The following is a 21,961-nucleotide window of genomic DNA, read 5'->3' as shown; positions in this document are numbered from 1 at the left end:
AGTGACCGATGCAAGACACACAGGCACATCATTGTGCTTTTGCCAAGAGATCCTGAAACTCCAGGTATGAAAATTTCCTCTACTGTTCTAGCTGGCAAATCAGCATTGAGCTGATAACACAGAACTAACTGGGAGCAGAGAGAAATTGACTCTGACCTTCCTGGGAGTATAACTTGGGTGGAGGCAGTTTGGGGAATTAGGTAATGAAGTATCAGTTGCTTGTTTCACTTCCTTGTTATTTACTTGACCTTCGACTAAAAGTCAATATCCTTTTGTTTTATTGCATCATATCATAATTTATTTTTGCCAGGTCAAAAAGATTGAGGAAGAAAAAACAGGGTCCACAAGCAATCATTTTGAAAAGATAATGAACTGAGAATAGCTTCTAGGAACCTATCTGACTATGGGAGTGGGGCATTACGCCTGTAAAATGGGGCTAATGAAGCTTGTGTGGGGCACCTTGAGGATTGCTAGATAGAGTACTTGGGAAAAACCTGAAAATGCTATATAAGCATCTGCTGCTGTCTTGTTAAGTTGCTCCCCATTCTCTCTGGTGAAAAGGTGGAGATTAGGGAGGAAGGTGAAAAAAATGTTGATCAATAAGTCTCAGGAGTGATAAAGGAGAGTACCAGTGCTTAGCACAGTATTTAGTACATGTTGTTGAGTTGTTTCAGTCATGTCTGACTCTCCATGACCCTATTTAGAGTTTTCTTGGCAAAGATACTGGAGTGGTTTGTCATTTCCTTCTCCAGCTCATTTTACAGATGAGGAAACTGAGGCAAAGAGGATTGAGTGACTTGCCCAGGGTCACACAGCTAGTAAGTGTCTGAGGCCAGATTTGAACTCGGGAAGAAGAGTCTTCCTGATTTCAGGGCTCCATCTAGCACATAGTAGGCACTTAATGAATATTGGTTGAATGATTGACTGACTAGAAGCACATATTCCTCAGTTTGGAGGTGGGGGAAGGGGTCCATGGAGGCAGTAGCCTCTTTTATGGCCACCGCACACATTCTGTTCTGGATACTCCTCTCTGCCCACCCCTGCACCCCTCTACAATACACATTCCTTTCTGAAATCTCTTCTATGTTCACCCAACCTTAGCACACACCTTCCCTCCTGGAGTCTAATTGTTCTATAGTTAGCACAAGCCATTCCCTTAAAGTCTGCTAAGTAGTATAGTGAATAGAGTTCTGGGCATGGAGTAAGAAAGACTGGAGTTCAAATCGGGTTTCAGACACTGGCTTGGGTAAGTTACTCAACCTTTGTCTGCCTCAGTTTGAGGTCACTCAAACCTGCTCTAGGGAATCTCAAGTAGAGGATAAGATTCTATACCTTTACTTGAGCAGGATCATCACTAGAAGATTAATGCTTTGCTTTTCCAGTTCCATTCACTAAATATATTCTAATCTCAAATAAGAATTGCATTCCTTTGAGTGACATAAAGTTGGAGAGAAATGTGAACCATAACAGGATGGGGGCAACTGAGACAATTTTGATAACTTTATAAAATATTGACATGCTAATATGACAGTTCGTCAAATATTAACATGCCAATGATCTCTATACTTTAAACCCTTTGTCAAGCCTAGATGAAACCCAAGCAGGAACTAGGAGTCTGGGAATGGCAGGAGGCCTGGGCTGGAAGCATGAATGCAGAAGGATGCTCCATGGCATCAGTAAAGATGCAACTTTAAGTAGCTGGTCCAATAATGCTGGTGGAAGTGAGGACAATCTGCCTACCCTCACCCGTTCTAATCTCCAGGGTCCACATAAAAGTAGGTGCTTCTGCAGAGAGGAAAAACACCTGTAACTGTGCTGCTGAAGCTGATGCAGGGGAAATAAAGCTGGATTTGTGGGTGAAGGTAATTGTTGTCCCACTTCTCATGACCCCCTTTGGGGTTTTCTTGGCAAAGATGCTAGAGTGGTTTAACCATTTTCTTCTCCAGCTCATTTTACAGATGAGGAAACTGAGGCAAACAGGGTGGAGTGACTTGCTCAGGGTCACACAGGTGGTAAGTATCTGAGGCTAGATTTGAATTCAGGGAGATGAGTCTTCCTGACTTCAGGCCCGGAGCTCTATGCACTACGGCACCATCTAACACAACTCGGCCATTTAAGACCTGTGTGACTTTGGATAAATGACTTCACTTCTCTGGGCCTCAGTTTCCTCATCTGTAAAATGATGGGATTGGGCTGCATGATCTCTCGTATCCCTTCTGACTCTAAATCTGTGAGGTGTTCATTTAGGATCTCTTCCAATTCAGATTCTAGGATGCTGGAAACATCAAACTAACATTTCTCTCCTTAATTGTTGTTGTTACTGTTTTTAGACAATAGAGGATGTTACTTTTCTTCCTGTTGCCTATTTGTACTTCTCTTTTCTGAAATATCCATTTACATGTCTAGTTGCTTTAGTTTTGATGACCCTAGACCTACAGGTGGTGTGGAGTAATGGATAGAGAGTTGGATTTGGAATCAGAAAAACCAGGGTTCAAATCCCACCTCAGAAACGTATTAACTGTAAGACTCTGGGCAAATCATTTAATCTCTCTGTGACACAGTTTCCTCTTCCACAAACTGAGAAAGTTGGTCCCAATGGCCTCTAGGGTCCCTTTTAGCTCTAAATCTATGATCCAATGAAAAAGGAAGGGACCAGAAAATGAAGAAGAATATATACTCCTTATAAGAGATGACTTTTCTTCTTTCTTCAATTAATAACTTTTTTCACCAGAACTATACTCCGATATATCCTCCCTCAATTAAATCCCTTGTAACAAAGAAAAATTTGAGCATATCCAGCTGACTAAATGTTTCCATCTAACAGTGTGTGTATATCTATATTTATATCTAATTTCCACAAATATAGTACCCTACTTCTCTTCTGAGAAGAAGTATGTTTCTTTATCTTTTCTCTGGGACCAAGTTTGGTCATTGAAACTGTAAGGGATGTGGTGTGAATTGCCTATGTAGTTAGTTATGTGTGTCCACCGGGTCACAGAGAGGCATGAACAAATATTTCCAGAGTCTCCTCCACCCACTCTTTTCCAAGGAAGACTTTGGTTCTTGCCAGGAGAAGGGGGAGTAGGAAGTTGGGGCTGAAGTTGGACTGTTTTGCTCTCCTCAGACAGGAAGGATACTGGGCTAGAACTATATCTATTCACACTCATTCCTAAATATTGTTAGTCTAAGGGAAATAATTTTTAGGTTCAATTTGAGTTCCCAATCCTTAATGAAGAAGGAGTACCCCAAGCTATGTATCCAAGACTTGACTGTCTTCCTACCAAATGGCAATTTCACGCGTAGAACACATGTAGCAAATTGCAAATAAACCTATTTGTCCAAGCAGATAGTAAACAGAAATCAAAGAAGGCACATAGATGAGAATATCCCAAATAATACACAGTGTAAATAGGATTCCTTCTTTTTTATACCTTCTTCTGCCTTCAAAAAAGTGGGAGAGGGAAAAATAAGAAGAAATAGTAGAGAATATGATGGAGGAAAACACACAGTTAAAAGTCTTGACCAGGAATGGAATGAATTCATCCTTAAAATGAAACAGGGTAGCAAAATGGATTAGGATGCAGAATCTTATAAAATGTTGTTTATAAGAAACATACTAGAAATACAAAGATTCACATCGAACTAAAATGAGGGATTGGCACAAAATTTGTTATGCTTCAGGAGAATTTTAAAAAGCAGGGGTAGCAATTATGATCTCAAACAAAGCAATGTAAAAATAGACACTGTTCAAAGAAATGAGCAGAATAAATATATTATGCTTAAGGCACCATACATAATTAAATATATTAATATTAAGTACATAGGGACCAAACAAAATAGCATGTAAGAACTTAAAGGAAAAGTTAACTAAATTACAGGAAAATATTGACTTCAAAACTAGTTGGGGACCGAACAGACCTCTTTCAGAATTAGACAAATCTAATAAAAATATAAATAAAAGAATTATTTATATTTATATTATGTTTATAGTTATATATAACATATAACAAATAAAAATATTTATATTATATAAATAATATAATAATATAAGCATTATAATTGTATATAATATGTTTATATTTTATATAATTATATTATATATAATAAATATAAATTAATGACCTTAACAGAATTTTAGAAAAGTTAGATATGATTAATCTCATGTGATTATAGAATGGTAATTTAAAGACTAGGGCAGGTAGGTGGTGCAGGGAGTAGAGAGCTGGCCCTGAGTCAGGAGAACCTGAATTCAAATCTGGCCTCAGACACGTACTAGTGGTGTAACGCTAAGCAAGTCACTTAGCCCTGTTTGCCTCAGTTGCCTCATCTGTAAAATGAGCTGAAGAAGGATATGATAAGTCACTGGAGTATTTTTTCCAAGAAAACCCCAAATGGGATCACAAAGAGTCAGACAGAACTAATTAATAGTTAAAATTTAAAGAATATGCCTATTTCTCATCTGAGCATAGCACCTTTACCAAAAGCTAATAATATACTGGGGCATAAAAACTCATAATCAAAAGCAGGAAATCAGAAATACTAAACACATACTTTACTGATCACAATGCAATAAAAATGATAATAAATAAAGAGCATTTGAAGAAAGCATTCAAATTTAAGTGGATACTAAATAGTTTAATCCTAAAGAATTAGTGGTCAAAAAACAAATTATAGAAATAATAAATGAGTTCATTAAAAAAATTTACATCAATGAAACAACATACCAAAACTTTTGAGATACAGTCAAAGAAGTAATTAGGAGAAAATTTATATCTCTAAATCTTTTTATCAATAAAGAGAGAGGGAATAAATCAATTGAAAATGATATGAAAAAAACTAGAGAACTAACAAATAAAAAATCCCAAGTAAGCACAAAAAATAGGAATTAAAAAAAGACATATTTTGAAAAAAGGAGATAAAATTGGAACTCTATTCCCCCCTGTCCCATTATAGTGATAAATAAAACTAAGGTCCAAGTTTATTTAAATTTAGAAAATAGATTAATCTATCAACTAATCTGTTAAAAATCAGGAATTAAAAACAAATTGCTAATATTAAAAAAATTTTTAAAAGACCACAACAAATGAAAAAGAAAGAAAAAATTGGAAACAATTTTGCTAAATTATATGCCAGCAAAATTAATAACTTAAAATGAAAGAATATTTACAAAATATTAAATACTCAGATTAATAAAACAACAAATAGAAAATGTAAATATTCCAAACTCAGAAAAAGATATTGAACAAAGGAAAAAGCAATTCCCAAAGGAAAAATAATCCCAGACTTAAGGGAAGGGATACAGAGAGAAATTTAGGTGATAGAAATAGAAAAGCTATGAAGGAAAAAAAAATTTTTAAAAGAAGATACTGTGTTAGATTCAGAGAAATCTGGAAAGATTTATATAAACTGATGCAGAATGAAATTTATACAATAACTACAACTTCAAAAAGAAAAATAATTTTAAAAGACTTAAGAGCTCTGATCAATGAAATGAACAACCATGATTCCAGAAGATTGGCATCTTTTTAAAAAATAATATTTTAATTCCCCCTAATTACATGTAAAATAATTTTTAACATTCCTTTTTAAAATTTTGAGTTCTAATTTTTCTCCCTCCCTCTTTTTCTCTCCCCCCCCATGGTAAGCAATTTGATATAGGTTATACATATTCAATTATGCAAAACATATTTCCATATTAGTCACGTTGTGAAAGAAAACACAGACTAAAGACCAAACAACTAAACAAACAAAAAAAACCAACAACCCATGAACAAAATAAAGTGAAAAACAGTATGCTTCAATCTACACTCAGACTCCATCAATTCTTTCATTGGAGAGCTATAACATTCTTCATCATGAATCCTTTGGAATTGCTGAGAATATAGCTAAGTCATTGATAGTTCACCATTATACAATATTGCTGTTATTGTGTTCAATATTCTCCTGGTTCTGCTCACTTCACTTTGCGTCAGTTCATGAAATTCCAAGTTTTTCTGAAATCATCCTGCTCATCATTTCTTATAGTACAATAGTATTCCATCACAATCATATACAACTTGTTCAATCATTCCCCAATTGATGGGCAGCCCCTCAATTTTTAATTATTTGCCATCACAAAAAGAGCTACTCCAAATATTTTTGTACAAATAGGTCCTCCTCCTCCTGCCGCTTTTTAATCTCTTTGGGATATGGACCTTGTAGTGGTATGACTGAGTCAAAGGATGTGCAGAGTGTTATAGCCTTTTGGGCATAGTTCCAAATTGCTCTTCAGAATGGTTGGATCAGTTCACAACTCCACCAACAATGCATTACAATTCCAATTTTCCCTCATCCCCTCTAAAATTTGTCATTTTTCTTTTCTGTCATAGTAATCAATCTGATAGGTATGAGGTGGTACCTCAGAGTTGTTTCAATTTGCATTTTTCTAAAATAGTGTTTTAGAGCATTTTTCATATGCCCATAGGTAGCTTTGATTTCTTCATCTGAAAATTGCCTGTTCTTATCCTTTGACTATCAATTGGGGAATGATTTGTATTCTTTTTTTTTTTTTTTTTTTTTTTGCTAGGCAGTGGGGTTAAGTGACTTGCCCAGGGTCACACAGCTAGTGAGTGTTATGTGTCTGAGTCCGGATTTGAACTCAAGTCCTCCTGACTCCAGGGGATTTGTATTCTTTTAATTTGACTCAATTTTCCATATATTTGAGGAGTGAATATCAGAGAAATGATGTAAAATCCATCCCCTCCCCAGCTTTCTGCTTTCCTTCAAATCTAGGTTGCACTGGTTTTGTTTGTGCAAAAAACTTTTAATTTAATATAATCAAAATTATCCATTTTACATCTTGTAATTCTCTCTATTTCTTGTTTGGTCATAAATTCTCCCCTTATTTATAGATCTGATAGGTAAATTATTCCATGCTCCCCTAATTTGCTTATGGCATCACCCTTTATTCTAAATCATGTACCCATTTTGACCTTAGCCTGGCATATGGTGTGAGAGGTTGCTCTATACCTACTTTTTGTCAGACTGTTTTCCAATTTCCCTAGCAATTTTTGTCAAAACTCAAATGAGTTCTTGTTCTAAAAGCTGGGTTTATCAAACACTAGATTACTATGCTCATTTACTACTGTGTCCTGTGTATCTTATCTGTTACACTGATCCACCACTCTATTTCTTATCCAGTACTGGATAGGATTACTGCTTCATAATACAGTTTGAGATCTGGTATGTCTAGGCCACCCAGAAGATTGACATCTTGACAGAAATAATGGACTAGAGGTAATGCAGAAAGAGCCATACATTTTCTGACATGGCCAATGTATGGATTTGTATTGCTTGACTATACTTGTTCAAAATAAAGGAGGGTATTTATTTTGTTTTATTTGGTGAGTAGGCAGAGTTATGGGGGAAATAGGATAGTAATAGCAGTACCAGAAAGAAAGAAAGAAAGAAAGAGAGGAAAAGGGAGAGATAAAGCAAAAAGAAAAAAGAAAGGAAGAAATGAAGGAAGAGAAAAGGGAAGGAAGGAAAAGAGAAAGGAAGGAAGAAAGAAAGAAAGAAGGAGAAAGGAAAGTAAGAAGGAAAAAACCATCAATGAAACATTTCTAAAATACATGGAAGAGAGAAAAATGAAGTTCAGAGACATAGATTGTCAGTGCTGCATTAGAATTAATGTGTTACTCATCCTATACTTTAAAAAAACCCAACAAAGTATACATAATTGAAATTCAGTGGTGTCATGTGATTTCTCTTTTTCTGTTCTTTATATATGGAAATGATCTTATTTGTGGAGGATCAAGTTCACAATAATAAAATATAAATAAGTGTTGTCTGCACAGCAACCTTGTGAGATAAGTCATGCAAGAAGGAGTCAGAGTGGAGATACGGAGCCAGGTCTTCTGGTTCCAAACCTGTTGCTCTTTACTTTATCTCTTGTGGCCTCTGTTTCCCAACCCCTTCCTCCAGTGGGTGGAGGGGTCTGTGTCCATAGCCCTTAAGCATTCTTAAGCGCTGGGAAAGATTTTGTTTTTATTCTTCATCCCAGGCTCTGCTCAGAACCGGGGATGAATGCTAGGATGCTGTATCTCATGACCCTTTCTTTGTTCTCATGCTTTTATCTACTCCTCCTCTTGGAGAAGGGTCATAGGTAAGCTGCTCAAAGATTTGTAAGCAAGTAGGAATACTCTGTTTATGGTTTCCAAATTTTTTTTTAAAACTCCTATCAGCATCTAACCAAATTTTACAGAATTTTGTTCAATTTTTTTCTTTCTTCCCATTATGCTCCATAACCTACTGTTTAGCCTTTCCCAGACTCAAACCTGACCTAACTTTCTTTGTCCCAATAAATACTTGATCCTCCGCTGCAAGGGAGGCCGCGCATTGTGGTTGAAAGAGAACTGGGTGACCAAATGAGATAGAGAGCATTACAGGATATAAAATGGATAATTTTAATTACATTTACTTAAAAACTTTTTGCACAAACTAATGCAGCCAAGATTAGAAGGAAAGCAAAAAACTGGGAAAAATTTTTTACATCAAGTGTCTGTGATAAAGGCCTCATTTCTCAAATATATAGAGAAGTGAGTCAGATTTGTAAGAATTTCCCCATCATTTTCATCAAACCAAGCTTGATGCTTGTGAGTGTAAATGTGAGTAAAGGTAGTGCTGTACACCAAATCTCTGAAAGCTGCCCACTCTTTTTTCTGCTCCACTGTTGCCAACCTGTGTTGACTCAGCTTTCCCTCCAAGTTAGTAAGACTAGTTAGTAAGTTAGACTGTTCACACTTGGAGACACATTCTAATCTGTTGACATTAAATCTTCTGGATTTACATGAACTGATGCAGAGTGAAGTGTTTCCTTGGGGCTGCAGTTTTTGTTGAACGCAAATGTTTAGCTTAGAGAAGATGAGTCTATGATCAGTCCAGTACTCTGTGCCACGCATTATCTTTGTCACTCTCACATCCTGTCTGTCTCTTTTCTGTACAATAACATAGTCTATCAAATGCCAGTGTTTACTGTGAAGGTGCATCCATGAGGTTTTATTGTGTTCAGGTAAATGGAAGATGGTGCTGGTGACGAGAAGGTCATGAGACGCACAAGTCTTCAGTAGCAAGTTACCATTGCTGGTGCTGTTTCCAACTTGATTCCTCCCAAGGATTCTCTGCCATTTCTGATACATCTGTGCCTACTTTTTTTACAACATGACTAATATGGAAATATGTTTTGCATGACTGCACATGTATAACCTTGTTATACATGTTATATTTGCCTTCTCAAGGAGGGTGAGGGGAGGTAGAGAGAGATTTTGGAACTAAAAATTCTTTTAAATGAATGTTAAAAATTGTTTTTACATGTAATTGGAAAAAAAAGATGAAAAATCCAAATTACTTAAGTAATAAAATTGCGTTTATTTGTATTTTAAAAAAAGAGAGAACTAGTTTTGAGTCAGATGACCTAGCTTCAAGTTCTGCTCTATTAATTACTACTAGTGTGATCTTTGGCAAATCATTCAGGTGATCTGTGCCTCAGTTTTCCCATATGTAAAATGTATGTGTGTGTGTGGGGGGGTTGTACTATGATCCTATTATCATCCTCTTTTAATAGTTGAGGAGACTGACACTCTGAGAGGTGCAGAATCACACAGCTAGGAATTTTCAGATGCCAGAGATAGTCTCAGAGTTGTCCCATTGACCCTAGTAGGTCTTGCCTGGAAAGTTCTCAAGAAACTGTAATCAATAAGGGTTTCCTGTCCTTCTCGAGAGTTTCAGTACTGGGACTCTCCATGATGGGAGGGAGAAGTGCAACCATATCTTCCCACTCCATCTCCCAGAGGCCAGGGACCTTTAAAAAGAAGGAAGGAAAGAATGGATAGATGGAATAAGCATTTATTAAGCACCTACTAAGTGCTAGGCACTGTATTAAATGCTTTACAATTATTATCTCATTTGATCCTGACAACAGTCCCGGGGTGGGGGGGGGTAGATGCTGTTATTATAATAATTTCACAGATGAGGAAACTGAGGCAAACAGATTAAATGACTTTCCCAGGTTCACACAGCTGGTAAATGCCTAAGGCTATATTTGAACTCAGGCCTCCTAACTCCAGGCCCAAGCAATTAGTATTCTGACCTGGTGTGACTGACATAGGGTTTCTGAGGGGAGAATAGAGAGATGTCCTCAGAGCCCGAAAGATCTGGGTTCAATTTCCATTGCTAATACATACTAGCTGTGTGACCCTGGAAAAGAACTCCTTAGTGTCCCAGACAACTTTCTAAGGCTAGAAGGTGCAGAAAAGGGGGAGACTTGCATTGGTGGAGGATCTTTCCTTACCTGGAGAGTTCCCTATACCGTTGTAATCCTAAATTCTGGCCCTATCCCTGTCTGAGAGGTGTCATGGTGCAGCAGAAAGACAGGAAGCCAAGAGACTTGGATTCTAGACGTGCTTCTGCCATTAGTGCAGACAACAAGCTGTAGGATCTTAAGGAAGTCATGAACTTTCTTTGAACCTCAGGATCCTCTTATGGCAAATGAGATGCTCACACTAGATATGTATCTAGGATATCTTCTCCCTCTAGTACTCTGTGTTGTAGTGGTCTATGTTCTAAAGCCTCTCCCAGCTCTGACATTCTATATTCTAAGTTTCCTCCCAGCTCTGACATTCTATATTCTAAGATTCCTCCCATTCTATGTTCTTAGGCTCCTTTTAGTTTTAAACATTTTGCCTCCTGAAATCCCTGTTTTCATTTATGACTCAGCTCCCATATAAGCTTCTCCATGAAGCCTTTCCTGCTCCATGTCCCCAGCTGCTAGTACCTTCATCCTCAAGGCTTCCTTGCATCTATTTAACATTTATTTTCTTTATACTAATGTAGTGCCCCCTCTAGACGATAGTCTGACTTCACCCCCAACTTGGCCATCAAATGTTGAAGATCAGGTCCATCAGGTTGGGTAGAGGAGTGGGCAGGCAACTTCTACCCAGGTTGAAAAGTACTTTGTGGCTACACACTCTTAAAACTATCATTTTCAAGACCACACTGGTGAGCTTACCTTTAATGGTCAGCTACTAGACATATTTAACTCAAAGCAAGGTGACAGGAGAACAGTAGCTGTAAAACATTCCCAGAGCCTGGGGTACACTCTCCCTCAAATACATACAGACACAGGAAGAATAGATTTATATGGTACATAGACAATACTAGTAGGGAGCCACACATAGTCAAAGTAACTCATTTCTCTGGCAATTTAGGGCGCCAATGTACTTTTTCCCTTTTTCTTTTTAAATACATTTTATTTTTTTTCCAATTAACAAACATTTATTTTTTCTCTCTCCCAACCTCCATCCCCTCTACTAAAAAAAAAGAAGAAAATTTAAACCCTTCTAACAAATAAACATATTCATGCAAAACAAGTTCTGACACAGGCCATGTAAGAATATATATATATGTGTGTGTATATATATATATATATATATATATATATATATATATATACACATATATAAAATTCTTCATCTTGAATCCATTATTTCTCTGTCAAGGGACGGATAGCATTCTTCATTCCTGGTCCTCTGGAATCATGGTTGGTCATTATATTGATTAGAGTTCTTAAGTCATTTCAACTTGTTTGTTTTTACAGTGTTCTATAAATTGTTCTCTTGGTTTTACTCACTTCACTCTGCATCAGTTTTTAAAAGTCTTCCCAGGTTTCTCTGAAACCATCTCTTCCACCATCTCTTCTGGCACAATAATATTCCATTACACTCATGTACCATACGTTGCTCCACCATTCTCCACTTGATGGGCACCCCCTTAGCTCCACTAATAACACACTAACCTTCCTCTTTTCCTGCAGCCCCTCCAACATCGATCATTTGTTTTTTGGCCAACTTTGCCCATTCAATGGATGTAAGGTAGAACCCCAGAGTTGTTTGGATGTGCAATTCTCTAATTATTAGTGGCTTGGAGCATTTTTATATAGTTTTGGAGAGCTTGCTTTTCTTGTTTTGACAACAGGCAGCTCATATCCTTTGACCATTTACCTATTGGGAATGGTTCTTATTTTTATAAATTTGAGTCAGCTCTTCATACAGTACATATTCTTTACTTATTTTGGAAATGAAACTTTTATTAGAGAAACTTGCTGCAAAGGTTTCCACCCCAGTTAGCTATTTCCCTTGTATGCAATGGCTTCGTTTGTACAAAATCTTTTTAATGTATGTAATTAAAATTGTCCCTTTTTTCTTTTGTGATCCTCTTCATTTCTTGTCTAGTCGCAAACTCTTCCTTTATCGCTATGTAATTTCTTCCTTGGTTCCTCTAATTTGCTTATGAAGTCACCTCTTACGTCTTCGTCATGCATTAAGACATAAAAATGTCACAGACAAATTCAGAAAAGTAGAAATATTAGGCACATCACTTAATGACCACAATGCAATAAAATTATGTTCAATAAATGGCTACTGAAGAAAGGATTAAAAATTACATTCAGTTGTTTTCAGTCATGCCTGACTCTTTGTGGCCCCATTTCAGGTTTTCTTGGCAAAGATATTGGAGTGGTTTGCCATTTCCTTCTCCAGCTCATTTTACAGATCAGAGACACTAATAATAGCTAGCATTTGATTAGCTCTTCAAAATTTGCTATATACTTAATTAGTATTATGGTGATGTCTACCCTAAGCATGTGAGGACTTCTCAGGGCTGAATCAGGGTATGAGAACAATTTGTTCCAACAGCCATGTAAGTGGCTGCAGCAGGCACTGTGGAGCACTTAGAGCTTGGTCAGACACTGAAGATGCCAAGGTCATCCACTACATCCCAGACCATCACCAGTCATCCTGACTTTTGTCTTGCCACTGGACTTCGATGACTTTGCAAAAAAGAGTGAGGCTGATGACTTTGTGCAACTACCTCACTTAAATTCAATTGACGGGCAAATCAAGACATCATTCTGTGATGTCATTGGTTGTCTTGGAAAAGGAAGGACAAACAACAATAACATAAATATTATTTCATCAGATCTTTACAACCACCCTGGGAAGTAGGTGCTATTATTATCCCCATTCTACAGATTAGGAAACAAGGCATTCAGAGGTTAAATGACAGCTACTAAGTATGTGAGACTTAATTTGAATTTAGATTGTCCTGATGCCGGTTCTTTCCACTGGCCATCCAGCTGCCATCTAGACTAAATAACTTAATCCTAAAGAACTGGTAAGTTAAAAAAATACATCATTGAAATAATAGATAATTTCATTAGTCATAATGATACCACATATCAATATTTGAGGAATGTAGCCAAAGTCCTTAAAGGAAAATTCATATCTCTAAACATTTTCATCAACAAAAGAAAGAGTAGATCAATGAATATGTCATTAACTGAAAACAAAACAAAACAAAACAAAACCCAAACCTATACAACTAAAAAATCAATGGGTTTTAAAAAATAATTTTTTTTTCTCTTATGGTGTCCTCAGGCTGTTCCCCCCCACCAGAGCTGCTCTCCCTGGGCCTTCTCCCATCTAAAGTTCTACATATGCCTGCCAGAGCTACTCATCCATTTCATTTAATTTTAATTCTAACAAGCATTTATTAAGCTCTACTATGATCCAGGGACTGTGCTAAGCTTTGCAATTATTCTCATTTGAGTTTCACAGCAATCCTGGGAGGTAGGTGCTCTTAATAATCCCATTTAATAGATGAGGAAACTGAGTGAAGTAAGTAGGACAAGGAGAATAATGTATAGAGTAATGACAGTTTTGTGAAGATAATCAACTTATCTTTAAAAGATTTAGTAACTCTGACCAACACAATGACCAACCACAGTTCCAAAGGATTCATGAAGAAACATGCTATCCACCTCCAGATAAAGAGCTGATGGACTCAGAGTGGAGACTGAAGCATATTTTCTTCTATTTCTTTCTTTTTCTTGCCTTTTTTTTTTTGAGTAGGGGAGGGACATGGCTAATGTGGAAATTTGTTTTGCACGACTATACATATTTAAAATGGGATCTATTTTTCCTACCTTCTCAATGGGTGGGGGAGAGAGAATTCAGAAATGAAAATAAAATAAAAACAATTTTTTTAAAAAAAGAAAATACTCTTAACAATCATGCACTGGAGAGGCCCTCTGTAAAATATATACTTTAGGACCTGGAATATAAAGAGGTCACTGACTGTTTCCCTTTCCTGGTTTCTCTCCACCCGGGTAGGGTGTGAGCGAAAGGAAGGGTAAGAAACAGTCCTTGTTCCAGTTCCTCCTTCCCATTTTGGATTAGCAGAACCAGAGAAATCCTTCTTCTCCTTTTTTGTTAGTTTTCCCTTCCTTCCTTGTTCTGTTGCCTCCTGTAGCTTGAACAACAAAGTGAACCATACTGTGAAACAACAGCCGGGATAAAGAAGGCAACCCTCTCTTGTTTGGTGGTTGTTGTTGTTGAGTCATTTCAGTTGTTTCTGACTCCTCTTGACCCCATTTGGGGTTTTCTTGGCCAAGATACTGGAGTACTTTGCCATTTCCTTCTCCAGTTCATTTTGTAGATAAGGAAACTGAGGTAAATATTGTTAAGTGACTTGCCCAGGGTCACACAGCTAGTAAGTGTCTGAGGCCAGATTTGAACTCAGGAAGATGAGTCTTCTTCACTCTGTGGGGGGTCTCCAACATTGATGGTCTTGGGACTGTTTTGTCCAAAGTCATGACTAGGGCCAGCAAGTATAAGACTACCATGCTGGAGGGCACAAGGAAAAATGTCACACTATGATTTTTTTATATGCAGGCATGTATGCTTAATAGCCTCAGTTTCTTCATCTGTGAAATGAGCTGGAGAAGATAATGGCAAACCACTCCAGTATCTTGGCCAAGAAAACCCCAAATGAGGTCAGCCATGACTGAAAAATGAATGAACAACAACAACAACACATATGCTTAAGGACAGAAGATTCTGCACCCCTCGGCATAAGGAGTTTATATTTATAGAAGTAAAATTGTTTATGTTACAGTGAAGGCTAAGGTTCAGGAAAACAGAAGCTTAGTGGAGCTGTGAATTGGTCTAGCCATTCTGGAATTCATTTAGGAATAATGCCCGAATAATTACCAAACCCTTCGACCTAGCCATATGACTAGTAGGCCTAAACCCCGGAGAAATCAAAGAAAGAGGAAAAGAATAAAATATTTACAAAAATATTTACTGTAGTTCTTTTCATGGTGGCAAAAAATTGGAAACTGAAGGAGTGTTCTATTGGGGAATAGTTAAACAAACTGGGATGTATAGATGGGGTAGCAACAACAAAATAGACACTTTCAGAGGAAGCAGAGAAGATCTCTGTGAACTGATGCTAAGTGAAGTGAGCAGAATTAGAAGAATGATTTATAAAATGACACCAACATTATAGAGGAAAAAAACTTTGACTTTCAAACTCTGATACATACAATGATAAACCCTGGGTGCAAAAGACTGAAGATGAAACTCACTTCCTGCTAGGGAAATGATTAATTTAAAATGAAGAAAAGGACATCCTTGGGAATGGTCAATGTGGGAATTTGTACATTTGCACATTTATGAAGGTTTCTTTGGGGACGGTGTTTGTTTTTGTTCAAGGGAGGGACAGTGGAAGAGATAGATTATAAATATATGTGAAGTTAATTAATTAATTGAAAAAGAAAACACCAAACACTCTCTACCCCCCACCTCCCAAATAATAAAGTAGACACAGAACACAATTTTCCAACCAATTTGCATACACATGCATCCAGGCAATTTTCTGGTCATGTTGATATCTTATCCCTTACTGTGTTCTTGCCTATTGGATGATACCGTTTAACCCAGGTGAGGAACTTTTTTGATGTCTTTCCTGGATGTCTCCAGCTGTGCTGAATCCACTTGGACCTCCACTTCACAGAAAATGGGACTCTACTCTTCAAACCTCTCTGGGCTTTGCTAGGCCAGCTTTGGAGGCCAGGCTTTGTGGAGGTCTCCCCAGCCTGTTCACTAGACATGTATACTTCCCCTCTCCCCACTTTCTAGCTTTCCTTTATGTGTTGTCTTCTCTCTTTAGAATGTAAACTCCTTGAGGGTAGGAAATAGCTAGTGTAATGATGGTTTGGTGCATGGGTGGAATGGGGACAGCATCTCTCCACATGGAGAACTTGGGAAATCTACATCTAGGAGAATTGTGATCAATAGATATATAAGGAAGTGTCTTGAAGAGACTGGAGTCTACGTAGATCTTCTGTAAGTGGTTTCAGTTGGCTAGCTATATGCTGAAGAAAATGCGTTTTGATGGGCTGTGGAAACATTCAGAAAGGTCAGTCAGCGTATCTACTGTCTCTACCTCATTAGCTTGGGGGTAGGGGAAGGACCTCAGTGATTCCTTTGATCATGCCATATAGTGAAGGGAGTAGTATCTCTAACCTGGGAGTTTTGAAAGGTTGAGAGAGCAAACTATAAGAATTGAGGAGGGGAGGATTCTGGGAAGATGGTGGAGTAGGTCGGAAAATTCCAAGCTCTCCAGATTTCCCCCACAAATGAGATAAAATAGCGCCTCAGGGCAAATATAGAATGGTTAAAAATAAATAAGAGTAGAGGTAGAATAAGAGTGGTGATTCAATTCACAATAGAATTGAGTCTTAAGTGGATGTAATTACAAGACAAAAGCTTGACCTTCAGGCAAGTTTTTCCAGTAAGTGGGTGGTGGGTAAAGTTTATAAGGGGAAGGAACTTCTCAAAAGGGAATTTTTAATCTAGCTTGATTAAGTCTTAGAAAAATAGAATTAAAAACAATTTTCCATTTTATAACCCTGTTGATCACTCTCTCCTCCTGGACACCCTCTCTGGGTTTTCATCACACTTCTCCCTCTCTTCTTAGCTTTCTGACTGTTCTTTGGTCTCCTTTGATGGGTCATGATTTATGTCATGCCCCCTAACTATGGGCATCTCAAGCCTTTTCTCTAACTATGGATGTCCCTAAAGATTCTGTCCTCTGCCATTCTCTATATATACTTTTTCACTTGTTGACCTCATCAACTGCCATTGGTTTGATTACCCTCTCTATAAAGATAACTTCCAGATCCATATATCTAAGCTCAGTCTCTCTCCTGATCTCCAGTCCTGCATCACTAAATGTCCAATGCCACTGGACATTTCTAGCTGGGTGTTCCTAAGGCATCTCAAACTTAACATGACCAAGAGAAATCATTGACCCACTCTTGACACCTGCCTCCTATGCCCTTGAACAAGTCAATTAATCTTTCAGTGCCTCCAGGCAACTCTCTAAAACTGTTAAGATGCAGCACAGATGGAAAACTGCCTTGTGGGAGGCAGCTTCCTCACCAGGAGCTCCCCTCAGCAATGAAATTGATGGGGTGATGGGACCTGGACCCTAAAAGGAAAAGATCATGTCTTTGAAAACAACCCAGTCCTTGAATTTTCCTTTACATTTCGGTAGCCCAGATCATTGGCACCTCTGCCCAAGGCATCTGGCCCACCCCAGGTCACCTAGATCACTTTATTAACTTACTTGACAGTCTTTTCACTGTCACTCCTGACCCACCCCAGACTACTTCATACTCTGTTCACTATTGCACCTGGCCCCCCAGAGGCTTACCACTCCTTAATCCCATCTAAATCCTTTCACTGTCCTTTTTGTATAGAAGCATCAGTCTCACCCCCATTAAGTTGCAGATTCCCTAAGAACCTTGCCCACTTTTATTGTTGTCACAATAAATTGCCCCTTGACTGAAACAAGGCTTGAGTGGTCTAATGCTTTTGAGGCAGACCCCCCCCCCACCCCTTGCATTTCAGGTTTCCTTGCAACCCAAACCACAACAAAATTACAGCTCAGGACAAAATGATTAGTAATACTAATAGTAATTAACATTAATAGTAATAGTAATTAGAGGTTTATGGGATTTTCAAGGAGGGCTAGCACTTCTGGTAAGAGGCCTTGCCAAACTCTTTTCAGGGCTGCTCATCCACTTTTGGTGTCTACCTAGGGCAAACTGAGACTTGTTATTGACCTTAGCTTAAAAGGTCTCCTACTGTATCCAGGGCCATCTCCAGTCATCCTGATCTATATCTCACCACTGGACCCAGATGGCTCTGGAGGAGAAAGTGAAGCTGGTGACTTTGCACAGCCCTCCTTCACTTCCCATCATGATCTCCCTGATATCAAGGTCCTCCTCGAGAACAAAGGACAAACAACAACAACCTGGCACTCAACTCTTACCTGTGGCTACAAGAAGCTGCAGTATGCACAACCACCGCACCCTTGTAAACAGTCTCAGCAGATTGGCTAGATCATATTGGGAGTGACTGAAGGCAGAATGGGCAGATGAGAACAATTTGTTCCAATGGCCATGAAGGTGGCTGAAGCAGGTACTTTGGAGCACTTGGAGCTTGGTCAGACATCAAAGATACCAAGGTCATCCACTGCATCCCAGGCCATTGCCAGTTGTCTTGACTTTTGTCTTACCACTGGACTTCAATAACTCTGGAAGAGAGCATGATGCTGAGAACTTTATGCAACTTTGCTCACTTAAATCCAATTTACTTGAAAGTCAAGACATCACCCATGATGTCATTGGTCCTCTTAGAAAATGGACACACAACAATAGTAATTTATAGTAATAATCTCAATAGTCATAGCAGTTAACAGTATAAGTAATAATAACCCTCACAATAATAGTACTTAATGCTAATAATAACTAAGAGTGTCAATTGGACTGGAACTGGACTCTAACCTGTGGGTAGCCAGAGTCAAACTAACAGAGCAGGCTAGAGACTGGAGAATCAGGACACAAACAGAAATTTAATTAATTTCAGAGTGAGGAAAATGACTTTTGCAAATGGAAGAGTCCCCCCGCCCAAACTTCTAAACCCAAGGTTAGATCTCTTCCAGTCAGGTTGACATTAATTGGTGTCAGAAGTGGGCTTTCTACCAACAAATTTTCCCTCACTGCCCTAGAACAATGAAGCCATTAGAAATGGAAAGAAAGAGAGAGAGAGAGAGAGACTTGTGAATTCCATAGCTGGACATGCATTTATCAGATAAATGGAAAAGAGAAGAGATCGAAGTCCATAGCCTGACATGCCAATTCAGAGGTGTGCCTCACCAGAGGGATCCAGAACAAACCAGGTCAAGAAAGGGGCCCTGGAGTTTTCCTCATAAAGAAAGCCTAGCTCAATAACAGCTTTGAGGCCTGTCTGCCAACACAGTTTACCAAAGTGTGGCAGATATGCATGCTACAACTTATTGGAGCCATAGGTGAGAGTTGCAACTAGGTAGACACCAAAGGTGTATGAGCAGCCCTGAAAAGAGCTAGGCAAGACCTTATACCAGAGGTGCTGGTCTTCCCTGAGCATCCCACAACTGGGAAGTATAATTAAAATCCAGGTCTCCTTCCTCTAAGTCCTACTCTTCTAGGCTGCTTCTCATATTTTATAGCATTATATATATATATATTATATACATTATATATATATGAAAGGCATTCATATCAAGAAACTAAACAACAATATTGTGTGAAAGAAGATACTTCAACACCAATTAAATATTGCCACTTCCATCCCCACCCCCTGATTTTCTCAATTAAATTATGTCCATTTTCTTGTTGACTGATTTAGAGTCAGGTAACTGAATCTGTGTGGTCTCTTCCTTCCTTTCCACTCTTCTTACACTTGACTCCCCTACATATACTCCATCATCCAACACTGATCTTCTTACCTCATTTTCTTGTCTTCACATGGATTGTTCTCTATGCCTGGAATGCTCTCCCTCTCACCTCCACCTCCTAGTTTCCTTGGCTTACTTCAAGACTTAGTTTGAACCTTACTTTATGTAGGAGGCCTTTCCTGATCCACATCAACCCTCCAAATCTCTTTCCTCTGAGATTACTTCTTTTCACCTCTCTATATACTATGTGCATATGCAATTGTTTGCATATTTACTCCGTCATTGGTATGTGAGTTCCATGAGGGCAAGGACAGTTTTTACTTTTCTCTATGTAACATGGATGCTTTGGTTTTGCTATCTGAGGGCCACACCTATTGCATCTTAATGCTCCCTTCCTCCTTCTCTAGTGTGTGGTACAGTGACTCTAACACAATTAAACTCAGAGACTTCTCAAGGAAGTAAAAGTTACTCTTTATTACAATCTCCCCAGAAAGGATGTCTACTCCTCCAGTACACTACCAGCAGGAGATAGGAGAGGCACAAAGGACAAAGCAAGGTTATATATCTTAATGCAAACAAGAAACTCCCACCCCGCCACTATCCCTTACTCCCATTGTCTGGGAGGTTGGTTTACATTCTAGGCGTGAAAATCTTTCCCATTCCCAAAGAACAAGGAAACAGGGTATAGCCAATCCAAGCATACATGTCCTTATTTAGTATACCTAATACTGACTTGGCAGTGGCAATCAGGAGGGGGTTTAGGGCTGAATTCTATAGGTTTAGGTAATTTAAACTTATGGCCTGTTCATTCTCTCAGAGCCTATCTCTAGTTTCATCACCACCCTGAGAAGTCTTCACAGAGGTTATATCTCATTCACTAGTACTTAGAAAGGCTTGGGGAATCTCTCTTTTCTACCATTGGCTAGAGCCTCCATTGCTTTAGGGGTCCAGTGGTTAACACTCCAGTGCCATTTAACTAACCATTTAGCAGCATATTCATTTTTCCAAAGGAGTTTTTACTTCAAAATATAACAAAAACAAAGGTACATTTCCCCCTATCATTTGTGGCATAATATATACCCTACAACATCTTAGGAGGAGGAGGGAAGGAGGATTACTATTCAAAATTTAGCTTAGTTTCTGCATAGTGTTTATCACACCAAGTTCAAGTCCACAGCCAGCACTTCAGACTTCTGCTCAACTTTCAGTTGGACCCTTACTCCTCAGCGCTTTATTGCTGGGCTGGCTACAACATCTGACCTGGTCTCCTGGACTTCTGGATCCTAATGGTTAGAAAACCCTGCTCCCTGTTCTTATAATGGAAAAGCACAAACAAAAAAGGCCAAAATTTTAGGCCATGGTCTTAAGTCCATCTGCCTAAATTGGAGAGTAGATGGAGGTGGCCCCTCAGGTCCCACCTTACCCCATGATATGAAGAAGTCCTTTACTCTCAGGTGCAAATGCAGCCCTGATAGTGCTCAATCAGGCATTTTTAAAGATGGCAGACAGCCAACAGGAAAATCTGCTGCCAATTGCGTGGTAGACCAATACAAAATGTCCATATATGTTCTGGTCCTCTAGTCTCCTGGAAGCCAGTCCCCTAGAATTTTCTGTGTGGGTGATGACAACTTAGGTGGTTCAGGCATGCCCGTTACATTTGTAGGCTCAGCTCTTAGAATAGCGCCTAGCACACAATAAGTGCTTAATTAATGCTTATTGACTGATCTCATTTATGGGTTCCAGATTTGGCTTTCACTAAGCCATTTACATTGAGCATCATGGAAACCACAACAAAAATGCAAAGAACATTAGGGAACCCATGCACACGCTGAATGTTGAGCCCTGTGCTCAGCCCTGAGATGTGCAGTTTAAGCAACACAGCATAAACCACTTAGTATCTCTCTGGATTTTGGTTGTCAGGGCACATCTACTAGTGTGTGTAACTGTAGCTGGATTTTGTGGTTTGTAACATTATCACAGCATCTTGCTTTTATAAAGCACTTCACAAAAGGCTTGCCAACTATAATTCTCAAGTTAGGACTTTATTATACAGAAGAGGAATTGCAGAATGTGAGGGTTTGCAGGGATCTGAGAGGTCACATAGTCCAATCCATACCTGAGAAGAATCCTCACTATAACATACCTGACAAGTAGTTACCAAGCTTCTGCTTGAAGCCCTCCAAGGATGGGGAGCTTACTACTTTTCTAGGAGGTTCATTCCACATTTAGATATCTCTTATTGTTAAGAAATCAAGGTGTCAAGGTAACCGATGTCAAGTTTAACTTGACTTCAAGTCTAAAT

The sequence above is a fragment of the Vombatus ursinus genome, unplaced genomic scaffold, assembly GCF_900497805.2.
Source record: "Vombatus ursinus unplaced genomic scaffold, bare-nosed wombat genome assembly UNPS02014775.1, whole genome shotgun sequence".
Classification (NCBI taxonomy): Eukaryota; Metazoa; Chordata; class Mammalia; order Diprotodontia; family Vombatidae; genus Vombatus; species Vombatus ursinus.
The sequence above is the reverse complement of the archived record's forward strand: the minus strand, read 5'-3'. Positions refer to the sequence as shown.